At 47.2% G+C, this 24,664-nt stretch overlaps 1 protein-coding gene across 4 annotated transcripts in view; it reads right to left on the bottom strand.

Moving 5' to 3' along the window:
- The window catches only part of COL14A1 (collagen type XIV alpha 1 chain), a 430,812-nt gene that overhangs the window by 383,126 nt on the left and 23,022 nt on the right, over nt 1–24,664 (bottom strand). The window lies entirely within an intron of this gene.

Genomic DNA, 24,664 nt, shown 5'->3' with positions numbered 1-24,664 from the left:
ACATTTCCATTGTGTATAGTGAACTTTATGGCCCATACTCACGGGCAGCAAAAGTAGCCTGTCGCCAGCACACGTGAGCGCGTGGGCGACAGCTCGTCGCCACGTCCCTCCGCGTACACACGCGGAAGAGGGACCAGCGGCCGCGACGGAAGCTGTCGCCGACGTTCCTCCTCCCCCCGCCGGAAGCTATGCGTATCCCAATGGAGGTTGCTGTCGCTAGTCCGCGTACTCACGCGGACTAGCGACAGCGGCGGCGACTGTCGCCAGGCGATTGAACATTTCAATCGCCTGGCGACATCAGCGACGGGCGACAGTTCGGGTTGCGCGCCCGTTGCGGGCGACAGTTCGGGGTGCGCGCGGCCCATACTCACGGGCGACCTGTCGCCGCAACACGCGTGCGCCGCGTGTTGAGGCGACAAAAGTCCCTCGTGAGTATGGGCCATAACTGCACTGAATCTAAAGGCCAACCCAGATGCTTCTGCCGTGAATCCAGCATATCTACGGCAGCAAACTCCGTAAGGTAACAATTCAGGGAGACAGCACCCAGGTGTGACTGCCTGGGAGTAAGCCGGTGCCTAGCCTCGACCGGATTGCTCTAATGGTCACGGACCAACCAAAAGTAAGGAAGAGGCAGCACACCACTGGCTGCAAACAACTGCTGTATTGCGGAACAGTGACACTACATGTTACGGACATGCAGGTCCTTCATCAGGTGCACCACCCTCCTCCCTCATAGTATAGGTGGCCAGATGTCCCCCCCCCCCCCCCCCTTGTAGTATAGGTGGTCAGAAATGCTTCTTTCCTCCCCTCTTTTTGTATGGGCAGCCAATGCTTTCCCCATTACCGGTGAATCACATGATAGGAAACACCGGCTGTAGAGACAGATAAACAGTGGTGGCTGATGACTGAGGGGAAGAGGAAGCTTCGGCGCTGGAGGCGTGTGCAGAGGTGAGTGACTCTCACTGTGCTGGCTTCTGCTAGTCCTCTCTCCTCCGTTTGCCGGGTTTGCCCTACACTTCATTGAGGAGTTCTGGCGTTGCTATTGTTAGGGCTCCTGCGAAACTTCCTGCTCATTACAGTTGAGGCTGTCACTAGTATCAGCATCCATCTGAAAATGGCGCCTGTGAATAATGGCGTACAGTGTTGCCGCTAATCCGTTTGCCACTTATCGCTATTTAACGTTAAAGCCTTATTGTTATTTAGCGTTTAAGCCTTATCGTTATTTAGCGTTAACACACAGAACCCTCTCTGTACCTATCCCTAACCCCTAAACCCCCCCCGGTGGTGCCTAACCCTAACCACCCCCCTGGTGGTGCCTAACCCTAAGACCCCCCTGGTGGTGCCTAACCCTAAGTCCCCCCTGGTGGTGCCTAACCCTAAGACCCCCCAGTGGTGCCCAACCCTAACCTTGACAGTGTTACATTAAATCCATTCACCGCTTTGCAGTTAAATAACGTCTGCAGTTTGGCTTATGTAGGGCGCTATTGATAAATAACGTTTGTGTGTCCCACTATTGCTAAATAACGTTAGTGTGTACCACTATTGATAAATACCGTTAGTGTGTGCCACTATTGATAAATAACGTTAGTGTGTGCTACTATTGATAAATAACGTTAGTGTGTGCCGTTTTTCTTCTTTTTTCCCTGTGCGCCATTATTATGCAGTACTAACAATAAATAGCGATAAGCGTATCTTTTTAATGCGGCGCCATTTTTATGCATAGGCGCTGGGCGCCATTATTCACTGATCCCCTAGTATCAAGAAGCAAGCAGCCCCAGGGTGTGAGGACTAAGGAAGCACGGGTCTTGCGCACACTGCAAGGGATGATGGGCTGTCACCCTAGTGGGTAGAGGACTACTTTGCTGCCTAGTGCTTCCCAAGTCAGGACCCCCAGGACTACTGCACCAGTGACTGAAAGAACAGAGAGTACCTGACCGGATATGAGGGGTCTTGAGCAGAGCAGAACGTTGCAGACCGGCCAAGTGTCACGGTTTCGCCGTGGCACTAACGATATGCAGCCTCTATCACAGGATCACGGTGCACTGGTCAAATGTCCCGACCTCTTCACAGAGCAGAAGAGATTTTGCAGTTAACTGTTCCACTGCCCAGAGTCTTTGCAGAGAACACTAAAACACATGCATCACATCACACTCTGCAGCCTTGCTTCACCATGAACTTCATCAGCAGCACAACAACATAAACTCCAGGCTCAGCAAGGAATTTCTTTGAAGTTGATAGAGAGTGAGAGATAGCGATCTCTACCCTGGCTATCTGGTTACAGAGCATCTGAATAGTGAGGTGGATATCTTATCTTTCAATATGCTTGTGAAGTGCTAGAAATCCTGTATATATCAATCATATTGGTTGCATTCCTCTGTGCTATTGCTTTTATCAACAACCCATATTGTGGCACAAGATCCTTAATTAGGGATAGTTGTGTGATTTTATACATTTACAGTCCTGGGACTCGAGTTATGCACTTGTAGGCACTGTATTAGCATTTCTAATATGTGAAGTTTTTTGCCAGAAATAAAGAATTTAATATTTTGCACCGTTCAGTCTTTATTTTCTTATTTAATATATTCATAACTCTTCATGTAGAGCTGTTTACTCTAATTTATATCCTTTATGACATATGTATGCTGTGATTATTCTTTAAATAGCTTGCCTAACATTGCTCCATGCGCCAATCTCTGCATAGGATGGCGAGGGAAACTGTATAAGGGAGGGGCGTGGTTTTGCAAAATGGGGGCGTGGTTAAAGGTGTGGCAGGGGCATGTCTTATTGTCCCTTTTTCCTGGCTCCAAAAGTTGGGAAGTATGCGTTGAGCTATAGGGCCAGGACAGGCTAGTAGGACAGGAAGGCCTAACCACTAGGGATCCCTGGAAGAATAGGGACAAGAGGAGTTCCCAGGAGGGCAATGGACAGATGGGAATGAATCCCGGGTAAAGAGCTGACAGCTAGAATCCCAGGAGGGGTAATGACTGACAGGCTAAGTCCCGGAGATACTGGCAGGCAGAGGTAATGCCTGGGATAATACTGATGACTGGAGAGTTCCCGGAGGAGAAATGGCTGGCAAGAGGAAACCTCGGGATGCAGCGGACAGGGAAGTGAGGATTGGAGACTGACTGTGAAAGGAATTGATTGTGATAGGAAGAGACAGGCTGGAGCTGACAGGGGAGATGAGTGCAGGTAGACTGACAGGGAACCAGGGAAAGACACAGGGAGGCAGGCTGTGGCATTTTTCTCCATGGAGAGAGGGGAGGTGGGGCCAGGTGCCAGAAGTTGAGTTATGTGGGGTCTTCGGGAATCGGGACGGCTTTGCGGGACAAGACATCTCAGGTAACTATAACTTTCTTTTTACATCGAGGCTGAAGGTTTTTTCATGCATTGTGGAGATCCCTAGTTGAGACCTGAGCGGTTCTTTGGAATTAGCCTATTCCATATGGGGGGGGGGGCATGAGGACCACTGATGGTAATTCTGGATAATTTCACGAACTGCACAGCCATATCATTCCCATGGTTCTGAGCCCTGGAGCTCTGGATGTGGTGAGATCAGTTTCAACCCATCATGATATGGCCTAGTATGGACTATGTTTAGCCTTGATATCTGTATGGCCAGGGTGACTATGTGCATGGGATATATGTGTTGGTATGGCGAGTGTGTCGCTGCGGTTTTAGCAGTTTTGGTGTCCCTCTCCTTGCATTGCATGTTTAACTCAGAGTTGTCCTTAATTTAGTTGTACTATTAAAGATGTTAACACCACTCTGAGCGTCCTTTGTTGTATATGTACTATTTTGGGGGGATAATGGTCGACTACATGTCCAGCTAGTAATGAAAAAAATGCATATATGGCATCAATTTAACAGGGAAGGTCCAAAGAGCAAATTTTGAAGTGTTTCATTTTTGTAGTACTCATCAGGTGAACTATGGGAAGGGTGAAAAATGAAACAAAAGTTGGATTTCCTGCATTTACATCAATTTTTTCTTTGTAAAATGCCTATAAAATAGAATCTTTTGTGGAGAAAAATATTACCCACAGAAAGTCAAACATACTACAAAATATATATACACCGGTGTATATAGACAACACACCTTATTTGAAAGTAAACCAATCCAACATTGATGTAACAACACAGAGTTGCTTATAAAAGGAACGTTCAGCTTCAGTCGACGTAGTTATCATGGAAGTTAATGTCAAAATGGATAAGACAAAAGACATGGGGGATTCTCATGGTTTTCTTTATTTTCAAAAGCACTTAGTGAATGGCAGTTGCCTAGTCCAACTGTCCCCCCCCCCCCCCAAAAAAAAGTGCAGTGAGCAGGGAGGCTGGGCAGCATCTTTGTATAAATCTTTCATCTTTTGCAGAGTGTCTTTATAAACAATAAAGACCATGCTGAGAATCCCCAATGCGGAGATGGACTAGTCCAAAACCTGTCGGTTCTATCATATTTCTACTACCTACTGTAAAGGTGGCCACTAAAGATCAAATTTCTAGAGAAAAATCATTAGAAGGATCAGAAATTCTGATCATATTGGTTGTAAATAATCTCCATTGATGGGCACAATCAATTATAAAGCATTTTAAAATAATCATTTTATTTGGATTTTGGTCAAACCAAAATTTGGATTTTGTTGTTGGTTGTGATAGATAGGAAGCAAAGATTGGTTCTTTGATGGTGTAGTGAACGATTTTTCTTCCGATCAGAATTATCTGATCGCTCAAACGATTTTTCACTAGAAATTGGATCATTAGTGGCCACCTTTAGTGACAGCAGCATAGGAAAAAAGTAATTTATGGTTCATTTTACTCTGGAAGGAACCTACTTCTCTTTGGAATGTGTTTACATGTATTTTGGTCCTTTAATTATATAGGAATTTTTATTTTTAGGTCTAAGTCGAAAGATCACTTCAAAGCTGAGAAACGCCACCATCCAAACTGATCCAACTTAGAGCTGCCATTATGTCAGCATGGGCCAACATCCCCCAGCAATGATATTGGCATTTTGCTGAGTCCATGCCAAGAAGAATATCGGCTGTGATCAGAGCTAAAAGTGGGCCGAGTTCTTATTAGAAGGGTGTGTGTGTGTGTGTGTGTGTGTATAGTGTGTGTGTGTGTGTGTGTATAGTGTGTGTGTGTGTGTGTGTGTGTGTGTGTGTGTGTATGTGTGTGTGTGTGTGTATAGTGTGTGTGTGTGTGTGTGTGTGTGTGTGTGTGTGTGTATGTGTGTGTGTGTGTGTATAGTGTGTGTGTGTATAGTGTGTGTGTGTGTGTGTATAGTGTGTGTGTGTATAGTGTGTGTGTGTGTGTGTATATAGTGTGTGTGTGTGTGTGTGTGTGTATAGTGTGTGTGTGTGTGTGTGTATAGTGTGTGTGTGTGGTGTGTGTGTATAGTGTGTGTGTATAGTGTGTGTGTGTATAGTGTGTGTGTGTGTGTGTGTGTATAGTGTGTGTGTGTGTGTATAGTGTGTGTGTGTGTGTGTGTGTATAGTGTGTGTGTGTGTGGTGTGTGTGTATAGTGTGTGTGTATAGTGTGTGTATAGTGTGTGTGTGTGTGTGTGTGTATAGTGTGTGTGTGTGTGTGTATAGTGTGTGTGTGTATAGTGTGTGTGTGTGTGTATAGTGTGTGTGTGTGTGTGTGTGTGTGTGTGTGTATAGTGTGTGTGTGTGTGTGTGTATAGTGTGTGTGTGTGTGTGTGTGGTGTGTGTGTGTGTGTGTGTGTGTGTGTATAGTGTGTGTGTGTGTGGTGCTGTGTGTATAGTGTGTGTGTGTGTGTGTGTGTATAGTGTGTGTGTGTGTGTGTGTGTGTGTGTGTGTGTGTATAGTGTGTGTGTGTGTGTGTGTGTGTGTGTGTGTATAGTGTGTGTGTGTGTGTGGTGTGTGTGTGTGTGTGTGTGTGTGTGTGTGTGTATAGTGTGTGTGTGTGTGGTGCTGTGTGTATAGTGTGTGTGTGTGTGTGTGTGTATAGTGTGTGTGTGTGTGTGTGTATAGTGTGTGTGTGTGTGTGTGTGTGTGTGTATAGTGTGTGTATAGTGTGTGTGTGTGTGTGTGTGTGGTGCTGTGTGTATAGTGTGTGTGTGTGTGTGTGTGTGTGTGTGTGTGTGTGTGTGTGTGTGTGGTGCTGTGTGTATAGTGTGTGTGTGTGTGTGTGTATAGTGTGTGTGTGTGTGTGTGTGTGTGTGTGTGTGTATAGTGTGTGTGTGTGTGTGTGTGTATAGTGTGTGTGTGTGTGTGTGTGTGCGCGTGTGTGTGTGTGTGTATAGTGTGTGTGTGTGTGTGTGTGTGTGTGTGTGTGTGTGTATAGTGTGTGTGTGTGTGTGTGTGTGTATAGTGTGTGTGTGTGTATATGTGCGTGTGTGTGTGTATAGTGTGTGTGTGTGTGTGTGTGTGTGTGTGTGTATAGTGTGTGTGTGTGTATAGTGTGTGTGTGTGTGTGTGTGTATAGTGTGTGTGTGTGTGTGTATAGTGTGTGTGTGTGTGTGTGTGTGTGTGTGTGTGTATAGTGTGTGTGTGTGTGTGTATAGTGTGTGTGTGTGTGTGTGTGTGTGTATAGTGTGTGTGTGTATAGTGTGTGTGTGTGTGTGTGTGTGTGTGTGTGTGTATAGTGTGTGTGTGTGTGTATAGTGTGTGTGTGTGTATAGTGTGTGTGTGTGTGTGTGTAGCAATCACTTAAGCCCCATACACACACGCTCAACCAAACTCGCTCAGTAAAAATGACCAGATGAATTTAAACTACTTTAAATGGCAGCAAGATACGTCTTAACGTGCACAGACAGACATACACACTGCATGATAAAACGAGCGACTGTTGGTTGAGAAACACGATTTGCATATCTCTTAATGCGAAGTAGAGGTCTTTATGAAATAGGTAAAAGTATAATCGCACTAGATATCTGTACAAATTGCATTTTTCAAACGACTTTTCCCCGTCGTTTCGAAAATCAATCCGAAAACCGAACCAATCCAACTTCTTGTGATCTGTCGTTTGCCATTTCTTATCTTTTTTCTCGCTCAGTCATCCGCACGTCTACACGTGAAGACTGTCGTTCAATTTTCCCGAAACGTTTGATATTCGCTCCCTGTAAAAGATGTCTGTTGAGCGTGTCTATGGCGCTTTAGAAGGCAGAGGCAATGAAAAAATGTACGGTATGTGGCATCAATAGCAACGTAGCTGAAGTGTTAAAATTGCCAGAAACCTGAACTGAAACATGTAATCTAATCATTACTAATCATAACAGATAAACTCCAGCACTGCACAGCTCTTTCAAGTTGTGGCCCTCTCCTTCCACTGTGTTATTTCAGCAGCAAATGATTTCGGCATATTTGCTCATCTAAATGCCAGTCTAGAAATAGCCAGACTGTAAAGTCAGCTGAGGAATGTAAATCCTGTAGAAAGCTTGATATAAACTACATATTATTGCTCTCTAGAAAGCTGGGATATTTATACTACCTGCTTCCTAAGACAAATCTCACTGGCAGTTACATATCTGCTCTGTGCTGGGTGCAATGACTCTGAGCCCAGACCTGATAACAGTGCAGTATTGGTCACGCCTGTGTCTCTTGTAGATAGACTTAAGCTGGCCATACACTAGGCCGATTCCCCGCCGATCGACAGGAGATTCGATCACTGGGATCGAATTTGCTGTCACATCGTTCCCGCTACACGCTAAATTTCGATCTATTTCGTCCGATCCCGTCGATCGCTCCGTGCGGAAAATTACAGATCGCCCGCGGGTAGGGAGCGCGTCGCTAGCAGCGTTCGAGTGCCCGACGACCGACGCAATAGAGCGGCAATACATTACCTGCTCCGCTGGCGCGACTGCCCCCGGTCACCGCTGCTCCGTCTCCGCTCTGGTCTCCGGGTCCGGAATGCTTCACTTCCTCCTGTCCGGCAGGAAGTTTAAACAGTAGAGGGCGCTCTACTGTTTAAACTTCCTGCCAGGCAGGAAGAAGTGAAGCATGCCGGAGACCAGAGCGGAGAAGACAGCGGAGACCTGGGGACTGTAGTCGCGCCGGCGGAGCAGGTAATGTATGCGGGCATGCGGGTGGGGGGAGCGGCGGCGGCAGCACCACCACCACAGATTGTGAACGGTTTCAGGCTGAAATCGGTTCACAATCTGTTTGCAGTAAAGGTAGCCATACGATCCCTCTCTGATCAGATTCGATCAGAGAGGGATCTATCTGTTGGTCGAATCTGATGGCAAATCGACCAGTGTATGGCTACCTTAATGCTTTTAGAGCAATCAGTCTTAACATGTACCCAAGGCAAACGTCGGGTCAAAAGTTAAATACTTACCTAAGCAGAGGGAAGTCTCTGGATCCTGTAGAAGATTCCCATGCCGCCCACTGTTGCTGAATGCGGACCCCCAAAGGACCCATGCTCGCAGCCGCGCTCCTTTTCAAGCATGAGCGCCCGTACTGCGCTGCTCAAGCACAGGCACCAGCAAAGCGCAACTGCCTTTGTGCATGCAGAGGATCTGGATCCTAAAGAGGCTTCCCTTGTCCTCCTCTTACCCACGAAGTGTGGCCACCCTTGTCATGCATGCTAGCTCCAGGGCTGGATTTACCATAAGGCACTGTAGGCACGTGCCTACAGGCGCCTGATGATGGCAAGGCGGCTCACTTCCCTCCCTGAGTGTATATGTGAGGTTACTCACTCGGGTCTCGGCATTCCACTGACCAGATCGCCCTTCAGTTGGGTATGTCAGTATGAGGAACCCTCTGGCTACCTAATACTAAGGGGCGCCTGTAGCTACCTATGACATGCAAGGAAACTGTGGGAGAAGTGACAGCTGGGACAGCCAGCACACTTGTGGTACGGTTCAGTGGGTGTTTGTAGGTTCTATGGAGGGTGAAGTCTAGGGTCACAGACATCTGCGCCTATAGGCTCCTGTGATGTAAATCTGGGCCTGGCTAGTTCCGTCCCACTCGGTAGTAACCAAGCCCAATCGAGTCTGTGCTACTGCGCAGGTGGCTCACACCTGCGCAGTGGCGCGGTCCTTATTCAGCCCGGATTTTTCCAAAGAAGGCTGAGCGAGATGGAGCCACTGCACATGCAGAGCTGTACCCTGCACTCGCTTTTGCAGAGGCCTGGATAACACAGAAAAGCATAAGAGGAGCCAAATTTCAAAGCCATTATATTCTACACGCTGGAACAGGTCGCACCACCTCAGATTCCTTCGCATCACCAGAGACGCAAAACAGACCCCAAACCACCAATACCGAGAAAATCAGCTGGAACTGTGAAAAGACTCTGTGTCCAATGCATCCGTAAAAAGGATTAAATATCAAAAAGTACAACGAGGGGAGTTTCAATGTGAAGAGAGTGACTTCATGATTAGTGTTAGAACAACCACAGGGATGACTCACATGACTGAACAGGGAGTGCCACTTCTGCGGAGAATAGAAAGTAATAGATATTCAATGTGGATGGGCTATTTTTACTTAGAGATCCCAGTGGGGCTTAGATGGAGGGGAGCCACACAATGACTGCGCACTGGAGGTGGAGGCAGGTTATGATGTCACTGGAGCCAGTTTGTGAATCCAGCTATTTATTGGAATCTCAATGGCAAAGTTCCATGCTATGGCTGATCACGGTATGTATGGTAGATTAATGTTACGCCCAGGGCCAGCCCTAGGTTTCACAGCGCCCTGAGCGAAACCTGATTTTGGTGCGACCCCCCCCCCCTTCGCACGCACACACTTCACATTTTCTCCTACGTTATCGCCTAGGACAGTGGTTCCCAACCTTTCAGTGGGACAGTTAGCCCCCCCCCCCCCTCATTTCGAATGATAGCAGAGCACCGACAATTTTCACCACACGTTATAGCTGCAGTGCGTGCCCTCAATATAGGTAGCCAAGCATAGGCGAACACTTTCCCTCCAGCGCAGGAGACTTGGGTGCGGCAGTGAGTAACTTCAGCGCCGTCAGAAGACTGAGTTGAAGTTACTTCTAAAACAGTATAATTCGGCCTCCAGCAATTTCATTCCCCACCATCCATGGCAGCCTGGAGGGGGAATAGTATTTAACATGGATGGGAATTTGTGCAGGAGCAGGATTAGCCATACCAGCTGTATCCTGAGCCCAAGTCTCCTGCGCCGATTCCTCTCGTATGCAGCATAGGTGCCCCCAGTATAGGAAGTCAGGTGTGGGTCTCCCCCATAGGTAGCCAGGTGTCAGTACTTCCAATATAGGTAGCCAGGAGTAGGTGCCCTCCCTCAGTTACATAGCCAGCTCTAGGTGCCACCTTGGAAGCCGGCGCCCTGAGCTCAGGTCGCTCAGGTCAAAGGCCGGCTATGGTTATGCCTTCATTTATCCTTTAAAGCACATGTGTCAAACTCTGTTTAAAGCACGCGTCAAACTCTGGCCCGCGGGCCAAATTTGGCCCGCAGTGCCAGAAACCTTGGCCCGCCACTACTTTTTAAATTAACATTAGCTGTGGCCCGCAGCCACACTAGAGGGTCCACCCCGTCCCACCCATCATCCTCAAGCGAGTTGAGGAGAGCTGTGTGTCCCTGGCTGCTGACGCACGTATACAGGAAGTTCCTGTATATGCGCGCCAGCAGCCAGGGACACACAGTTCTTTGTCTTCTGTGTCATTCTCCAGTGCGGGACTCATGCTGGTGTGCAGAATACAGAACTGCCACCACCAACCGCCGCATCGATGAGTGCAACGGCCAGCGGGCTATTACTGGGACAACTTCCTACCTACCTATACATGGGCACCTACGTTTTGCCTGGCTACCTACAGTGAGGTACCTACCTTTTGCCTGGCTACCTATACTGAGGCACCTACCTATAGCCTGGCTATCTATACTGAGGCACCTACCTATAGCCTGGCTATCTATACTGGGATACCTACCTATTGCCTGGCTACCTATATTGGCACACCTACCTATTGCCTGGCTACCTATATTGGCACACCTATTGCCTGGTTAGTGGCTACCTATGCTGAGGCACGTACCTATTGCTTGGCTACCTATATTAGGGCACCTACCTATTGCTTGGCTACTTATACTGAGGTACCTACCTATGCCTAGCTACCTGTACTGAGGCACCTACCTATGCCTAGCTACCTATACTGAGGCACCTACATATGCCTAGTTACCTATGCTGAGGCACCTACCTATGCCTGGCTACCTATACTGAGGTACCTAGCTATTGCCTAGCTACCTATACTGAGACACCTACCTATTGCCTATCTACCTATACTGAAACACCTACCTATTGCCTAGCTACTTACACTGGCACACCTACCTATTGCCTGGCTACCTATACAGAGGCGCCTACCTAGCTATACTGAGGCACCTACCTATGCCTAGCTACCTATACTGGGACACCTACCTATTGCCTATCTACCTATACTGGGGCACCTACCTATGCCTGACTACCTATAGTGGGGCACCTACCTATAGCCTGGCTATCTATACTGAGGCACCTACCTATAGCCTGGCTATCTATACTGGGATACCTACCTATTGCCTGGCTACTTATATTGGCACACCTATTGCCTGGTTAGTGGCTACCTATGCTGAGGCACGTACCTATTGCTTGGCTACCTATACTAGGGCACCTACCTATTGCTTGGCTACTTATACTGAGGCACCTACCTATGCCTGGCTACCTATACTGAGGCACCTACCTATTGCCTAGCTACCTATACTGAGACACCTACCTATTGCCTAGCTACCTATACTGAGACACCTACCTATTGCCTAGCTACTTACACTGGCACACCTACCTATTGCCTGGCTACCTATACAGAGGCGCCTACCTACCTAACCTGAGGCACCTACCTATGCCTAGCTACCTATATTGGGACACCTACCTATTGCCTATCTACCTATACTGGGGCACCTACTTATGCCTAGCTACCTATACGGGGACACCTACCTATTGCCTGTCTACCTATACTGAGGCACCTACCTATGCCTGACTACCTATAGTGGGGCACCTGCTAAGCCTGGCTACCTATACTGAGGCACCTACTTATGCCTAGCTACCTATAGTGGGGCACCTATGTCTGGATAACTATACTGGGGCACCTGCTATGCTTAGCTACCTATTCTGGGGCTCCTATGCCTGGCTACCTGTACTGGTGGCACATACCTGGCTAACCTTTACTCTGGGCAACTATGCCTGGTTAACCTAAACAGTTTTTTTTGCACCACAGTTATGACGTGCGGTGCAAATTGTGGGGTGTTGTGCGATCATTCCGAATGGTAAGGAAGGGGGGGGGGGGGGGTGAATAAATATGTCTGTCGGCCCTCAACCTGGTTTAAGTTTTAACTGTTGGCCCTGCATCTATTTGAGTTTGACACCCCTGCTTTAAAGGGAACCTGAGATGTGGGATTAGCAATAAAATATGCATACCTGGGGCTTCCTCCAGTCTGATCGCTCCCATGCCGTCCACTTCACTCCCTTTGTTCGCCCACAATTTTCCCCAGAAAGACCTCCGGTCCAGGGCCAATTGCACATGCACGGAACGGGCCACGCGCGCTCCCGCTGTGTTCACGTCGCCTGGAGCGTTCTGCGCCTGTGCAGTACTACTGCTCAGGCGCAGAACACTCCCGGGAACAGGAGCGAGACAGGTCGGACTGCCCATGCGCCTACTGGCCCAGACTGACGGATTTTTTGGGTCCAGTTACAGGCGAACCGAGAGGGAAGAGAGGACACTGAGAGAGTGATCAGGCCAGAGAGGGCTGGAGGAAGCCCCAGATAGGTACTGTATATTTTATTGCAGGGGCCCCATCTCAGATACTGTAACCAAGGATTGAACTTCTTGCCAATCAGGAGTTGTTACCCCCTTTCCCATGAGAAAACTTGGAGAGAACCTTTTTTCCAATCGATCATCAGGAGGGGTCTGTATTGGGGTGAAACCCCTCCACAGTGTGATGTCATGATCATTGTCTTGACAGTTTGCTGTCTGTAAACCTAGTTGCATTGTGGGAAATAAATAAAAAGAAATTAATTTAAAAAAAAATAGCTATTTTTAATTTAAAAAAAATACACAAATAAATTAATAAAAAAAAGAAAAACACTGCAGCGACCAGAGCCCACCAACAGAAATCTCTGTTGGTGGGCGCAGAAAAGGGGGGGGGATTCATGTGTGTGCTTAGTTGTATGGCTCTAGCCTGGTCAATGGGAAGGGGGGGGGGGCAGGGGGGGGGAGCATGTGGTCCTGCAATAGTTAATAATGTATAGAGTTTAATTCCCCTTTAATAACAACAATACTGACATCTTCATAAATAGTTTCATTAAAGTGGACCTGAATTCACAACTTACTGTAGATAAGCAACCGAATAACATTTAAAGAACAAAATGTCTTTGTTACAGCTGATACAAATCCGGCAATAAATCTGCAGTAAGTCTACTTCCTGCTTTCATAGAAGAAGACATATTGTTAATATCCTGTGTTTACCAATTAACTCTCTGCCATGGCAGTCAGCTGAAACAGCTAAGGAATCAAATTACAGCTTGTGATTAGTGACAGATGAGGGGGATTAGACAGGCTAAACTCTCTAAATATATACAGGGCGCATTTCACTCTGTTTTCCTTCTCTCCTGTGCAAGAGTTCAGGTCCACTTTAAGAACTACTGGTGCAACCTGCAGCTTTTCCTCTGGTATGAAGAGTGTAAATAGTGTAGCTACCCGACAAGCCAGACAGAGCGGAATCTGAAGACGGAAGGCCGAGTTAATTAAGGCATCTGATTTGGAGAGAGGCAGCCGAGCTCCCGGACAAGCCCTCCACTGTCTGCCTCGCAGAGCTCTCAATCTCTGCTTCAAGTCATGGAAAAAAGTCAGAGCAACACAAATATTTCACTTTCAAAGTATTTGTTATCCCTGGCAGGGGCGTCTCATAAAATGGGAAGTATGACTGAATAACTCAGGGAAACAGCTTAGCCCACGGAACAGGCATCCATGACATCAGACGGCCTGGAATGCTGAGGGAAAAATGGCAAAAGTTTAGGCTGGGCCCTGTTTTCAAAGTAGAACTCTGGACTTGCTACAAAGTGCAGATGTTTTCATAAATAATTACTGTAAAAGGCAAGCTCAGAAGCTGGACAGCCTGGAAGTCAGATTTGCTCGGAAGTGCATGTCACCTGCGTATGGCGTAGGGAGGTCAGGAAATGACTGTAATGCTGGGTTCCCACTACACCGGATATGCTGTGCCCAAGGCCGGATTTATACTTTTTGTGCCCCTGGGCCAAGTATGTTGTGGCTCCCCTTTCTTGTGCAGCCGCGCCCCTCTCACGCCCGTGTACAGCAGCCCCTTTCTTACATGAACAGCTTCCTTGGGCATCCGTTTCCCTTTATCGTGTTTTGCTCCCCATTTCCAGCCTCCTCTTTCATATATAGCAGACCCTCTTTTATGTCCAGGTGCCTCCTTGTGCTACAGCCGCCCAAGACTCGGGCCTTTGTGGCCTATCTAGAAATCCAGCCCTGACTGTGCCCCATCCGTATCTCGTTGTGTTTCTCACTACTTTGTACCACAAATACAAAAAGGGGGAAGCAGGAGCCCATTATGGTGTAGTATGTATAGATTTATTTTGTTTTTTTGTAAAAATAGAACAATGAAACGATACTCACAAGTAGTGATCATCGCTACCAACCTTCCGGGTTTGAAGTAGTAGCATTACGTGGACCGCAAGTGGAACGCACCGGCAATAGGCAGTAGCATAGGTAAGTTAACACCACACCATCTGTTGGTTTCATTTCATTTGCAGCCTAGGAACGCTGTCAATTGCTTGCTGTTTTTTGAGGAAAAAAATGTGTATACCATTTATGACGAGCAGCACCAGGTAAGAATGATCTTTTTACTGTTAGGCTAGTGGTTTGGTCTCTTCTGTGAGGGCACGTCATCGCCGTGGAAGAGTCTAGTAGGGAATAATTTGTGCACATGAAGCTTGTTGTGCAATTTGCCCGTTTTCCGAGCTCTGTACATCTATGCAGGTAGTTAATTCGGGTGCAGCCTCTGTCTAGAAGCCCTACCAATGTCTCCTGCTGTACAAAAGATAACACCCCCCCCCCCCTTTCTGCTGGCCAAATGCTTTCACTTGATTGGGCAATGCATTAACAATGAGCCCCCACAGTAAATGACCAGCAATCAATCACTCGTGTGAACTGGCCCTATATGTAAGGCTTCTGAAGCTAAAAATCCTATTTTAAATGTTTTGTCACATGTTTTGGAAAATCCCCGCTGAAGGTGTTATCAGGAGGGTTCATGCTCTTGCTTGTCTATAAACATTTCCAGCTCTTCACTCTGCAAGGGGGCGGGGCAAAGATAGCAATGTGAAAAGGTGCCATTCAGCATGATCTTCTGAAAACCTGGGTTGCATTAAATGGCTGTTGAAGGGGTTTCTGACTAGGTTATTTTAAGGCCCCTTTGACCATACTTGCCATCTTTTAGAGATAAGAAAGAGGAACACTTAAGCCATGCCTCTGCCACGCCCTAACCACACCCCTAGTCACTTACGCATACCTTATTTATTTTATTTATTGTATTTATAAAGCGCCAACATATTACACAGCGCTGATACCTTAAAGACAGGGGCATTGCTAGGATCCTAAGAGATCTGGGGCACTTCAGCTGGAAAATAGGTGTAGCCAAGCACCAGAATGTGGGTGTGGTCATGAGTATGGGTGGAGCCAAATTTACATGAACTTAATAGCCTAAGTAGGCCTGCTCAGCAAAATGTTGGATGAAGCCCCGTCTCCATTATTACGGAAAAAATGCAGCATATCCCATACATAGGCAGTGTCACTTAAAGAGAAACTTTGCAAAAATCTTAAAATTTAAAACACATACAAATAAGAAGTACATTTCTCCCAGAGTAAAATGAGCCATAAATTACTTTTCTCCTATGTTGCTGTCACTTACAATAAGAAGTAGAAATCTGTCATTACCAACAGATTTTGGACTAGCCCATCTTCTCCTAGGGGGGTTCTCAGGGTTTTCTTTATTTTTAAAAGCTCTTAGTGAATGGCTGTTGCTCCTTCCAACTGCCAAAATAGTGTACAGCGAGCAGGGAGGCCGGTCAGCATCTTTGTATAAATCTTTTTCAGGGAATGTCTTCATAATGAATAAAGGCCATGCTGAGAATGTCTTATGGAGAGATGGACTAGCCCAAAACCTGTCGGTAATGTCAGATTTCTACTGCCTACTGTGAGTGACAGCAACATAGGAGAAAAGTAATTTATGGCTCATTTTACTCTGGGAGAAATGTACTTCTTCTTTGTATGTGTTTTAAATTTTAAGATTTTTGTGACAGTTCCTCTTTAAACATAACTAGGCAGTTACCAGGCTTCTGTACTGGCTAGTTTGGCTTTCTGCTGGGCAGGCTGGCAGTTCCCCCATAGCATTCCCTGACCTTCTAGTGGAGCCCTTCCCATGCTCCCACAGGCCTCCCATTGAGGCACCACAACTCCCAGCATGCGGCCATAGAACAACTATGACTTGCCCCATACAGTCATCACAGCACCCAGTATGCCCACATAGAGGCACCACAGCACCCAGCATACAATGATGTTGTTTTATAATTCTAACCACACTGGTCCTCTCTTTCCTGATTAAATGGGAATAAAGGATGAGAATAAAGTTTAGAGTCAATCAAACATATTTTTCAGTAGAAATACACGTATATTAACCACTTAAGGACTGGGGCTGTTCTTGCAGATCTGCGCTGCGTGGGCTCTCCAGCCCGCAGCGCAGATCGTGTGCACGGCAGGGCGATCAGACTTCCCCCCTTTTTTCCCCACTAGGGGGATGACCTGCTGGGGGGGGGGGGTCTGATCGCTGCCGCTCCGTGTGGCCAAGCAGGGGGGGGGCTCTTCAAAGCCCCCTTCCGCAGCGGTTTCCGTGCTCCTTCCTTCCCCGTCCCTCCCTCTCCCTCATAGAGTCCGTCCTGCGCATTGTAGGATAGGCTTCAACCTATCAAATGACGTCGATCCCCGGCCAATAAGAGGGATCGCCGATCTCCTTTACGGCGCTGCTGCGCAGCAGCGCCGTATTGATGTAAACAGCGGGGATTTCTTCCCCGCGTGTTTACATTAGGCGTGCGAGCCGCGATCGGCGGCTGGCACACTGTTCACGGAGACAGTCTCCGTGAACTGACATGGAAAGGCCGTTCGAGCGGCCGTTTCCATGTAATAACCACTTAAACCTGCCGCCGCCTATCGGCGTTAGGCGGTCCTTAAGTGGTTAACACAGATCTGTACACGAGTCCTGAAAGAGGGACAAATGAGGAGGAAAGAGGGACAGAGTTCCCAAAGCGGGAAAACCCAGGAATCCTAGTGATATACTTCCTGTCCAGCAGCGTGTGCGACGTGCGTCACTGGGCAAAGGGCATGCAGCGATGACGATGGTGCTCTGCATATGACCCTGTCAGTGCACTGTGCAGGGTCATATGAATGATGTTTTCTGTGTCATGGAGCAATGCAATGGAGCGGAGCATTGCACCGCAATGCAATAGCCAGGTGAAAAACTGGCCTGAAAGAACTGAAGCTATACAGTTACACTGCTGAACTGGTGTGCAGGTCCTGTTGCACTAAAAAAAGCGCATGGTGGCAGATATCTGTGCCACTGCCTGTGATGCCCCTCTCAACTAGCTTCTAGACTGCCCTCCGGAGCACTGGAATAGCAGGCTTCATGTATAGATATACCACGTAGGGTTCCCCATAGCTTTCCCTAAGCTCTGCGTCTGAACATGACAAAGATGTGCAGATGAGCTTTTCATATTTTACATTTGCTAACGTTTTGCTCGGAGCTCTCTTTCAGTGCAACCCAGAATTATCATTCCCAGTCTGATGAACTCCTGCACCGATTGCCTGCATAGCCAGTGCACCGTGACATCAGCTCGTTGGCACTCGGGCTGAACAACACTCAATCTAAAAACACAACCACCACTGAGTATTTCCAACAAAAGGTCTGGCAAAAACAATCTCAGAGCCACGGCAAACAGTCAGGAGTTCAGCGAATAAATGTGACACCGAAATCCTCACTAAATAAATGCTTCTGCCATGACTAAGCTACAAGGAGGCTACAGAGGTCTGACATATTACATAAGTGCATCCAATGCTTATGTGAATATAGCCTTAGCATTTTGTGCAGGGTTGATCCTGTACTTAAAGGGGAACTGAAGAGAGAGGTATATGGAGGCTGTCATGTTTATTTCCTTTTAATCAATACCAGTTGCCTGGCAGCCCTGCTGGTCTATTTCTCTGCAGTAGTATCTGATTAAAACCAGAAACAAGCATGCAGCTAGTCTTGTCAGATCAGACTTATAAGTCTGAACCACTGAAACACCTGATCTGCTGCATGCTTGTTCAGGGGCTATGGCTAATAGTATTAGAGGCGGAGGATCAGCAGGGCTGCCAGGCAACTGGTATTGTCTAAAAGGAAATAAGCATGACAGCCTCCATATACCTCTCTCTTCAGTTCCCCTTTAAAGGGAACCTGAAGTGAGAGGGATATGGAGACCACCCTCCCCCCTTCCACACACACATACACACAATAAAAACAGAAATTGGAAAGGCAGGCCTGGCAGGATATTTAAAAAACAATACAGTACAGGTAGCCAGTTATAGGTGTCCCCAGTATATACGTAGCCTATATAGGTGCCCCTAATAAAGGTAGACAGGTATAGGTGCCCCCAGTATAGATAACCAGGAATAGATGCCCCTAGTATAGATAACCAGGTATAGGTGCCCCAGTATAGGTAGCCAGGTATAGGTGCCCCAGTATAGGTAGCCAGGTATAAGTGCCCCAGCATAGATAACCAGGAATAGGTGCCCCCATTATAGATAACCAGGTATAGGTGCCCCAGCATAGATAACCAGGAATAGGTGCCCCCATTATAGATAACCAGGTATAGGTGCCCCAGTATAGATAACCAGGTATAGGTGCCCCAGTATAGGTAGCCAGGTATAGGTGCCCCCATTATAGATAACCAGGTATAGGTGCCCCAGTATAGGTAGCCAGGTATAGGTGCCCCAGCATAGATAACCAGGAATAGGTGCCCCCATTATAGATAACCAGGTATAGGTGCCCCAGGATAGAGGCCCAGGTATAGGTGCCCCCAGTACAGGTAGCCAAGTATAGGTGCCCCCAAAATAGATAGCCAGGTATAGGTGCCCCCAGTATAGCCAGGTATAGGTGCACCCATTATAGATAGCCAGTTATAGATGCACCAGGGTTATGAGGGGGGAGCAGCGGGCACACACAAGGGTGGTGAGGGGGGCCCGACTCCCCCCCCTTCCTCACCTCGGGCTCCCCCTTCAGCGTTCCCTCCTCCAGAAATGATGGCACCGGACAGGGAACGAGGACTCACCTCTTGTGTTCCATGCGACATACGGTCTTCTCTGGAGTGCCTCACTCTACTTCCTGAGCTAATCAGGCACTACCCGATTATTATTAAGTATTTACATAGCACCAACATGTTCCGCAGCACTTTAAAGAGTTTAGTCTATTCACTAACTGACCCTTCCCTCGCCCCACTGGCTACCCATAAAATGGTATATTGGCTTATTGACGTTCAAATCCTTGGATTGGACCCTAGATACCTGAAGGATATGTTCCAACTGGTTAAACCTGTATACCTGTTCTTGATTCAACTTGCATATCTGTTCCTGGACTTGTATCCGTTTGCCAGTCACTGGTGCTGTACTGTATGTGGTACCCAGTATATATAACAGTATATAGGCGATTGACTGGTTGGATTGGTCAACTCTCCCTCTCCCTCAGTGGATTGGTCAGCTCTCCTTGTCTCCCTGTTTATCGGAGCGGTATGGAAGAATAGATTGTGCTGTGCCCATAAAACACGCCTCTTTCACCCTTCTGGCCCACACCTTGTCTCCTATTTACCTCCTTCTCTGCCTCTCAGATCTTGCACAAGTGCGCCTGCGCCGCTTCACAATCTTAGATCAAAAGGATTTACGGTAATTACTTGGGAAAACCCAGAGTCCATCTCAAAACCTTTGGAGGCAGAGCCTTCTGTCATGCTGTCCCTACCCTTTGAAACTCCCTGCCACACCCAATCAGGACATCTCTATCCCTGGAACCATTTAAAGTGAGTCTGAAGCTAAATTAAAAAGAAACAAAAAAACAAACAAAAACAGATACTTACCTAAGGAGAGGGAAGGCTCTGGGTCCTATATAGCCTTCCCGTTCCTCTCACGGTGGCCTCATTCCTGCGCTGGCTCCATGCTTTGGAAGTCTTCAGGAGCCTGAGTACTCACGAAGACAGGTGGCTCCGTACTGTGCATGCGCAAGAGCACGTACTCGCAAATGTGCAGTACGGAGCGGCCCGTCTTCTGGAGCACCCTGGCTCCCGAGGCGGCAGAAAGCAGTCCTTGACCCATCTGTCGAAGACTGCTAACGGGAGCCAGTGCCAGAATGAGGGGACCGTGAGAGCAATGGGAAGGCTCTATAGGACCCAAAGCCTTCCCTCTCCTTAGGTAAGTATCTGTTTTGATTTTTTATTATTTTGGCTTCAGACTCACTTTAAATGCTTCCAGGGATAGAGATGTCCTGAGTGGGTGTGCAGGGAGTTCCAAAGGGTAGGGGCAGCATGACAGAAGGCTCTGACACCAAAGGTTTTGAGATGGACTCTGAAGTACACATGGACCAACCTGCAGGCTGATTATCATCTGATTCAGGCATGTGTACGCGTGCAAACAACTTGACGAGCAACTGATAACAGGCGGTTTGCCCGATCCAACTGTTGGATCTATGTTGATCTGATATCATGCAGTTGGCGCATGTGTACAAGTTGTTTGAAAGATTTGTACTTGTTTTGAATGTGTAGTCAGTCATTCCCTTTGCATGCGCAGTATGTTAATTGAGTTGGTTGTTTAGCCGTCTAGGCGTGTGGACATAGAGGTTGTGCAGTTCGTCAGGTTGTGTGGTTTGTCATGTGGTTGAGTGCATGTTGGACGTGTGTACGAGCCTTAAGGGTGACCAAGTAATCACTGTACTGTGATCTTTTTGATCTAAGATTATGGGAGGTGTCAGGAATATATTGGGGTGCTGATGCTGTTAAGGATAATACAGTAATATATTTTCATTTTCCCATTTTTATATCTGCTGTGGTATGTCAAAGGTGTAGATAGGCAGGCTAGATTCATGGACTGTTCATGTATTTGTGTGGGTGGGTCACTAGACCTACATTTACATCTAAAGAGGTCTTCAGTGAATAAGACCAGTCACCTTCAATAGGCAAGGAAGCGGCTCATTAGGCCACTAGCAGTCACTTTTGATCTTCTGTCCCAGGTGTGATTGTCTGCGTCTGTCTACAGGCAATTACAGGCAAACTGCTACCTGTAACCAAAATGCAATCTTTTCATGTATGTGCTAAAATACACTTTAACCTAGGAAATAATGTTGAGGAAGCATTAATCAATTGTCACCTGCCATGGGGGAAGTCCTTTTTGATGATCTGAAAACTGAGACAGGAAAGGATATGACGCGCGTTATGTAGGAAATTGAATTATTCCTGGATATGGACATGTGAGTGGCCTCAGGCCATCCAGGGGACTATATAATCCCAGCCTGGGACCGTCACAAATCGTAGTTCTTGGAGGTAGCTCACACGGCTAGAACTAACCTGGTTCCTGACCAGAAGTACGTACCCCCCGCAACAACGCCAGATCGATACGCTGGTACGTTTATTTCCCCGTTTATTTTGGTAAGCAAAATCGCTTTGTGTGTATCTTTGTAACTCTTAATTTTGTAACTTTTTTACTTTGTTTTTTGTAATCTTTTGTATATATTCTGTTCTGCATTGTTCCATGTTTTTCTGGAATATTAAATTATTATTTAATAAGCTTGACTTCTGCCGTACTAAACTAACACTCATAGCCTAGAGGAGACTGCAGTGTAGCTGTGTATAAATCCGTACCTAATTGTATGCTTGAGCAACACTACCATATGAAATTGCAATTGCATTGTGTGTGTGTGGCACTTCTGCGCTCGACAGCCGAGTGGGAAGTCTAACAGTATCGTTCGGAACGACTGTTAGTGGTTTTGCTGCACGACAGTGTAACTTGCATTACAAATCATTGTCTGATTGTGCTGTGTTACTGTACAACTGTACTGTGTGTGTGGGTGCGTGGCGTTCTCGTATTCGGCCTAAGCGCGAAGCTGACCCAAATACGAAAACGCAGATTGCGTGTTGAGCCCTCGACAGCTGAGGGGACGTGTCTAGCAACGCTAGTGGTGGCAGTGGGAAGTGGTTGAGGGGTTCCAGCCTTGTTTGTAGCTTAAATAAGGCTGTTCCCCGCTTAATCTGGTCAAACCCGCAGTCGGGAACCGTATACGCAGGCGTGCCGCGGGCCGGTTCCTGACAGGAGGTGTGTTGCAGTTGCAACAAATCCTTCACGTAACCAGGCTCCAATCTGTCAGGATTCCCTGCCTCTGCAGCGATCAGCAAGCACCAGAGCTGTTCCAATTTGCATATGCATGTGTCAGGACTCTCTGTTACTGCAGCAATGAGCTGGCAGTGACCTTGATACAATTGGCATACGCATGGGAGTGTTCCATCACCTGCATGGTAATTGCTCCATTAGTGGGAGCATTTAGCTTCCTGAGTTCCCAGCAGGGCTGTGGAGTCGGTACAAAAATCTTCAGACTCCAACTCCGACTCCTCGGTTTATGAAACCACGACTCCGACTCCGGGTACCCAAAATGGCTCCGACTTCTCGACTCCGACTCCTTAGTCTAATACTTAACAGGGATGTGGATTGTGTACAAAAATCATCCAACTCCCGACTCCTCAGTTTACGAAACCACGACTCCGACTCCAACTCCGGGTGCCCAAAATTACTCAGACTCCTCGCCTCCGACTCCACAGCCCTGGTTTCCAGCAGGCTTTGCTGCTGCATTGTATTGTCTAGCCTAGCTTAGTGCAGCTGGACCTCAACCTCCCTGTTCGCTGACTCTTGTATCTGGTCAAAAAGTAGGGATAATAAAAATTGCACCCTGCAGGAAGAAAACACAGAGACAACAGGAGCCCAAATGGTGCAGTATGTCACAGTACCAGAAGCATGTAAAATATGCAAATGTATTATACTCACAAAGGTGGGTTGCAGAAGGGCAACCGACCACTAGAAGCAGGTGGAGATGTATAACCCCGACTCCACTCGGGTGACCAGACGGAGCTGGTGATGGTCGCACTCTTGATAAAAAGCAAACCTCAAATGACCTAAACTGGTCAAAGAGGGTTGATCCCCCTCCAAAAGGAGGGTGAAGGCACAAGGTAAAGGGGGAAGAGGCGCCCAGAGCAGATAAAATACGTTAAAAACAAATAAAATGAAAAAAGAGAGGTGGCTTACCTCAATGAAGACAAATTCACGTATTAATAGAATTTTATTGCACTGGCAACGCGTTTCGTGGGTGCATACCCACTTCCTCAGGCCAAATAGCAGTGCCTAATAGTGCTTGTAGCCACAAATAAGGCGCCTCCTTATTTGTGGCTACAAGCACTATTAGGCACTGCTATCTGGCCTGAGGAAGTGGGTATGCACCCACGAAACGCGTTGCCAGTGCAATAAAATTCTATTAATACGTGAATTTGTCTTCATTGAGGTAAGCCACCTCACTTTTTTCATTTTATTTGTTTTTAACGTATTTTATCTGCTCTGGGCGCCTCTTCCCCCTTTACCTTGTATCTGGTGTTCATGTCCTGAGTTCCTGTATCCTAGTTCCTGTTGTGAGTATGTGGATTCCAAGCCTGTGTTCCGATTGATGTCCTGAGCTCTTGGAGGTCATGACTGTATACCTGTTCCTGCTCTGAGTATCTGGACTTCATGCCTGAATACCTGTTCATGTCCTGAGTATCTGGATTCCTTGCCTGTATGTAGGTTCCTGGTTAAACCTGTATACCTGTTCCTGGACTTGTATCCGTTTGCCAGTCACTGGGTAATATTCCTGCTTATTGATCTTGTTGCAACTTGTTCCTGCATCAGGTTTTGGAAACCCTGCTTTGAACATTGCATGTACCTTTCACTGTAAATAAACATCACTTGCATCAAATCCTGGACGTCTGCATATATTTGGGAGTAACCAACTGCACAGAGCACGGCCGAGCGTGACACAATCAAAGGATTTGAACGTCAATAATCCATTTTCTACGTAGCCAGTGGAGTGAGCAAAAGATCAGTTAATGAAAAGACTATACTCTCAAAAGGGCTGCAGAACATGTCAGTGCTATATAAATACCTGTGTATTCCGGCGTATAAGACGACCCCCCAACTTTTCCAGTTAAAATATAGAGTTTGGGATACACTCGCCGTATAAGACTACCTCTCTTCCAACGCACAACAGATAAAAATTAAAAAAAACATAATATACTGGTGCTATGTATGAACAGATACTGGTGCTGTACTGTATGTGGTACCCAGTATATAACAGTATATAGGCGATTGACTGGTTGGATTGGTCAACTCTCCCTCTCTCTCAGTGGATTGGTCAGCTCTCCTTGTCTCCCTGTTTATCAGAGCGGTATGGAAGAATAGATCACGCTGTGCCCATAAAACACATCTCATCACCCTCCTGTCCCGCCCCTGTATCCTATTTACCTCCTTCTCTGCCTCTCACATCTCGCACAAGTGCGCCTGCGCCGCTTCACTACAGTCCTCAGCAGCGAGATCTGAGAGGCGGTAA

This window comes from Hyperolius riggenbachi, chromosome 5 (assembly GCF_040937935.1).
Source record: "Hyperolius riggenbachi isolate aHypRig1 chromosome 5, aHypRig1.pri, whole genome shotgun sequence".
Lineage (NCBI taxonomy): Eukaryota > Metazoa > Chordata > Amphibia > Anura > Hyperoliidae > Hyperolius > Hyperolius riggenbachi.
Note: the sequence above shows the minus strand (reverse complement) of the source record. Positions and strands in the feature narration are given on the sequence as shown.